Source organism: Thalia democratica, chromosome 1 (genome assembly GCF_965202585.1).
Source record: "Thalia democratica chromosome 1, ktThaDemo2.hap1.1, whole genome shotgun sequence".
Classification (NCBI taxonomy): Eukaryota; Metazoa; Chordata; class Thaliacea; order Salpida; family Salpidae; genus Thalia; species Thalia democratica.
Window position 1 is genome coordinate 45323983 of NC_139165.1, and position 6000 is coordinate 45329982.

The 6000-nt window shown below is 25.0% G+C and overlaps 1 long non-coding RNA gene across 2 annotated transcripts; it reads left to right on the plus strand.

Annotated features, from left to right (window-relative positions):
- The first annotated feature begins 612 nt into the window (after window positions 1-612).
- LOC145829131 (uncharacterized) lies at window positions 613-4087 on the plus strand. 2 transcript variants are annotated; one of them, XR_014369548.1, is made up of 3 exons: window positions 613-820; window positions 1749-1935; window positions 3487-4087. It is a non-coding gene; the product is annotated as an uncharacterized LOC145829131 (long non-coding RNA). The 2 variants fall into 2 exon arrangements; XR_014369550.1 differs by having other exon boundaries at window positions 3573-4087.
- The last annotated feature ends 1913 nt before the right edge of the window (window positions 4088-6000 follow it).

The following is a 6000-nucleotide window of genomic DNA, read 5'->3' on the forward strand; positions in this document are numbered from 1 at the left end:
TTTTAAACACAATAATTTAGTTTCAATTAAAAAAAAGCTAAATAAATTAAAAAATGAATAAAACTAATATAAACCTAAATAACTTAAAATTAACTACACTAATACATGCTTTTTTTTTTTTTTTTATAAAATATAAAGGTTTTAATATATTTTTTATTTAGTTATTTTAAGTTATTACTATTTGTGCAAAATTGACCGTCGGTGCAAAACTGTCTGTTGTGCAAAATTAACCTTCCGTGCAAAATTGAGCTTCCGTGTAAATTAGTCTTCATGCAATTTTGTCCCCTCGTGCAATTTTGTGCCTGCGTGCAAACTAGTCTTAGTGCAAAAGTATCTTCGTGTAATTTTGTTCTCGTGCAATTTTGTCTTTGCGCAATTTAGACCCGTTCCCCAATTTTTTATGTTTAAATGGTTTTGATCTTAAAATTTTGATAAAGCAAATTAAAGAAAAAGCATACCTTAATCTAATTATACTAACTATCTTATTTTCTATAGATAATAACTGTATAATGACATTTATAGATTTCAAGTATAATTGAAGTGTTACATATGAATGAAAACATAATTTTGTTTTATCCTTTCCTTGATATTTTTTGATGATTGAATTTTTGAGTTAAAAAAATTGTAAAAATAATTATAGTTGTTTTCTACTATTTTCCTTATACTTTTCTATACTATGGTAATCTTATACTTTTTAGATCATATACTATGTACAACTTTATGCAGCAAACATAAATGTTCAGTGCTGCCACTAATATTTTTCCCACAATGGTAGGGCAAGAGCATCAATCAGAATTTCAGGTGTGGAAGAATTGATCAAGTAAAAAACATTTCTGTATTGTATTTTTAAAAGTAGGTATTGTAATAATAAACCTTAAATCGACTTTTAGGGCGTTTAGTATTAGTTATGAGTTGTTCATCAGGTTTCTAAAAAAGTATAAGATTAAGTATGAGAATTTAGTCACACTGTTCGAACTAAACTGATATATTAGAGGATAAATTCATAAACATTTTGAGAAAAACTTGAAACATATCCAAAACACAAATTCATTATTTTTTATGTATTAAAAAGGGTTGCCACACACTCATGATACTCGGGATAACTCAGGACAGTAGGATTTTTTGTTACCCAAAGTCTCAGGTTAGTTTAAAGTTTAAAAAAAGAATTAATCAAGTCATTTCGGTGATATTTTTAACTCAAGACAGTTTAAAGATTATTTTTAATCTCAATCCAGATTCTTTTTTCTAGATCTTGAATGAAATTTAGTTGTTCCAGTTTCAAATTTTTTGATATTTATAACCAATGTTGTTGTAAAAATTGATTTTTACTTGTTTTGAAAAGTTTATCAAACGTTAATTTTTTTGAAACCCAAGATGACTCAGTACATTTTAAGATCACACAGGATAGTTTTTACTTATAAAGTAGCAAGCATGACTAAAGATGTTCTTTTAATGCTAAACAGAGGTTGTTAGAACTAGTCAAGTGTAGTTAAATAATCAAATTATAAGAATAAATAAAAGCTTAATTCCAACTTTTATGAAAAGACCATGGTAAAATTTAAACTATCTACTGGTTATCTCTGAAATGCAAAATAAATTATAAATATTGACATTAATTAATAACAAAATAATAACAATAACTCTATATTTTCATTGAGTAAAAGTCTTGTTCATCAATTTTAGGGATTAAATGATCTTAAGTTTTTTGTAAAAACTATTTAAGCAAAAACATTTAACAAATATTTTAGATATCCAAGTTATAAACACGAAAGAGCATTGAGGTGTATGTTTCATTCAGATTCCTTTCAAAATTTGCATAATGTACAGAGTATATTAGATCTTTGTATGAGATACTTTTCCTGCTGTTAAGTACCTATTTTCTTTCTAAACTGGCACAGAACTTTCTAAAACGACTATAGATGTGGTTATAAAAAGGTTTAATGCATAATGTTATTTGTAAATACTTTTATAATTTGTTTTACATTCTATTTAACTAAATTATTTTTAAGTATTTACTTCTAGTTTTATGCTCAAAATTTGAATTTTAAATGAATAAAACTGATTCTGACAAACACAAGAGTGTATTTTTTTATTATTGCAAATAATTTTAGTTCTAAAACTTTTAAGAAGTTTAAAACACTGTTTGCGTTATTTTCTTTTATGTTTTATTATTCACCTAAAATTAACAGATTTCAGTGTTTTTTTATAAATACCAGTTGATTACAGTATTGTTTATTATTGCAAAGTCGTGTAAACTTAAAAGCTTTGGTGTTCACTGTGCACTAGGGTGCTTATTTTTACAGCTACTTTTGAGTTTCTGACTGGAAAAGTTTTTTATATTTCGTAATTACCTAAAAACACCCTGCGTATATTTTATATGATTTGAAGAAACTTCCACCTCGGCACCCCAATACAAAATGTATGGGATCCAAAAAATTTAACCTTAAAATTTTTAGCTAAATTTTTGTACATGTGGCCAATTATCAAATAAACACATTGTGAACAATTAAACACTATTTAAAGGAAGTTTTATGGTGGTATTTCTTGTATTTTTTTTAAACTGGTAGTTCATCCAATAAAACTTAAAAAAAGTGATAAATATTACATAAAATAGAGAAATGCTACCATAAAACTTTCTTTAAATAGTTTTAAATTGTTCACAATGTGTTTGTGTGATAATCGGCAACATTTAAAAAAAATCAGCTCAACTCAAGGTCGGATTTTTTTGATCCCATACATTTTGCATTGGGGTGGATTTTAGAAAATTGGTTGGTGCCAAGGTGAAAGTTTCTTCAAATTATCTAAAATTTTGCATATGGTATTTTTATGATACTTCCAAAACAAAAAAACTTTTCCACCCGGAAAATCAAAAGTAGCTGTAAATATAAGTACCCTACTGCGAACCCTTAAGAAAAAAGCTACTTTTAGATTCATTCGTGAGTTTATTTCATTTTCAGTGCTTACACTTTTTATAATTTAAGTATAACAGCAATAAAAAAACTACTTGTTGTGAGCTTAACTAAATAAATGTTTTCTAAGGATAAATTACAAAAAAATATTCAAGTAATTTTATAAAAAAAACAACAACAAAATATTATAATAATTGAATGAATACTTTTTTAATTGTTAAACATAATTTGCTGTATTCTTTGCAAAAGATTTTTGAAATTATTTTTTTTTGTGACTTAACTGATTTGTTTGCTATATAAAAGTGAAAAATGCGCTACAACAAAACTTTTTACTGTAAAAACATAAATCATAGAAAATATCAAAAGTTTTTGTATATATTAAAAAAGGTTGTGTATAGATTTTATGGTTTCTTACAAGTTTAGTAATACAATTTTTAACTAATCTAGTTATTTATTTGTCTGGTTATCTACATTTATTGTGAAGACTTTTATAACTACATATTAAAACAAATGTTTTTTTATCTTCAACTTTAATATTTTTTTTTTAAATTTTATAAATCCAAAACTTAAATTCTAGATAAACAATTTATAAAAGCTCACCTCGCTTCCTGCTAGCAAATTTCTGACTCTGGAGGTTTTAATGACTTCATTTTCAATTTGCAGACTCGGGTAGGCTTCAGAAACGCATTCAGGGCTCTTGATAAGGCGCTTCACCTTTGCACAATTTGAACTAAACCTTTTACATGTGTGTAAAAAATAAATTGTTAAAGCATAAAGAGTGTGAATACTTAAGCTATATGTGAATTGCTTTAATAGTAATCAATGGTTGCACTACCATTATTTCTATATCAACTAACAACCTTTTAGTTTTATATTTTGAGTTGTAAGGTTTGTTTGTTGTGTGCAACTATTGATAAATTTTAGAAAAATATTTTTTACAGACTTATCTTATAATATTTACTTATATCATTTGAATATGAAATTTTTACAAAGTTTACCAAAAATACGAAATGATAAAATTATTAGTAATTCAAGTAGTAAGTGTTATATGTAAACAATTAATTCTCATCGGATAAAAGTCTATACATTTTCTTAAAAATTGGTTGCAAGATAGTTCATGGACTTTTTATCAAATTTGAACTTTTTTGAGATATTATTAAAACAAGTTTTGAAACTTACCAATGCATGGCTATTTTTAATACATATGAATTTTTTTCTTTATGTATTTTTTACTATGTTAGTTTTATTAATTAGATCTAACGAGCATTATATATATTCATAACCTAAACTATATTTTGTGATTTGGTCCCTTTAAGTTTTTTACAAGAGTTCAAATTGCCATAATTTTAATTTTTATGTAACCTTGAAAGTTTATGAGATTCAAGAAAAGTTTGATAATAAGTTTTCTTTTATTAAAATATTACAAACACCATTATTTGTAACTGTAGCTAGTATATTAAGGATCTTTAGATTATTTAAAAATTTGATCATCAAAAAAAAAATTTTTAAGCTAAGTTTTTTTTTTTACGAAATCCACTACACGAAATCGTACAAAACAAAAATAATTAATAAAGTATCATTTACCAATATTTAATTATCACAAAAGTATAGCCGTATACTCAATTTAGGATAAAAAAGTTGTAAATGAAGTTTTGAACAACTTCTTGAAAACTGAATAAAAGTTATGAATTTGTAAATGCAGTTAAAAATAAATACTTAAGATAAGTCTAAAAAACAATTTTACTTTCAAATAAATACTTTGCTAGATATGAAATGATATTTATTTATTACAAAATACCTTTCTTAAATTATGGTATAATTTTTTTTTGGATAATTTAAAATACAACTATTTATTGTTTTTAATAGTATAAAACTTTTTACTGTTTTGAAATACTTATTAGTTAGTATTACTCGCAATAGATATTTTTATTTTGTTAAAAATTCTTGTTTCCCATTAGGAAATTATGCTACATTTTAAATTACGTACTAGATTAATAAGTAAATTATTTAAAGTATAACTCCTATCAGAAGTCTATAAAATAATTAAAAAAAAAAAAAAATTTTTGATGTGTTGTCTTCAGCAAACTAACAATTATCAGCAAATTTCTGTTTGTAATAAAGTATTATGCTGATAATTTTGTGTTAAAATAACAATAAAAACGAAAAGACTTTTTTTACAGGTGTTAATATCTTACGAACCTAGTAGCAATATTTACCTATCTTAGCAACGTTAAGGTGTTTTCTTCGTCATTTAATGGGCACCAGACGATCAACAACAGTCCATGTGACATTTTGCAACCTGCTATCGTCTCAACGAACTTTCGCTTTATGAAATAATGTACTAAGCAGGTTTGGTTCTACTGATACAACGGTTTACCTTGGTTAGTATGTCTGCCTGATGAGCCTTCAAGAGGACGAAGCCAGGTCGCAAAACGTCACATGGATTGTTGTTGATGGTAATGCGATGCAATCAACTGCTTATATTACGAAAATTAATTATTTTAAATAAATGAATATAGTAAGTTGGTACCACAAAAAACAAAAGGAGCAATTATTAGAATTTTTTACCAGCAAAGACTATATTTTTTGAAAGTTGATTAAAAGGCCAATTATTATAAAAACCTATAAATAAATATACTTATGAAGTAAAATTTTCACGCGATTTCAACATGTTTATTTCATTGTTAGTTGTTTGATGTGATGTTATAATTCAGAAGGAAATTATAATCCTTTAATATTATGAAAAATACTTTTGTTAAGAAAATCTAAACTTTAAACCTTTTTATTATTTATATTTACTTATTTCTAAAAAAAATTCAAGTTCAAAGATTTCTTTAATAATATTTGTAAAAGCGCTATATAATTTTAATTAAGAAAAAAAGCTCCACCTACATTAACTACACCTGAAACATCTTTTTACAAATTGAACTCAGTTTAGGGTACTAACTAAAAAAAACATTAGGAATTTTATTAATACTAGTACTAAAAAAATTAAAAGTTAAGCTTATTTTTACGAAAATTTTGTTAAAAACAAAGACTATTTTTCTATCTCTCTATTAAGTACTAATTTTATTAGTTTAGTAGTACTATG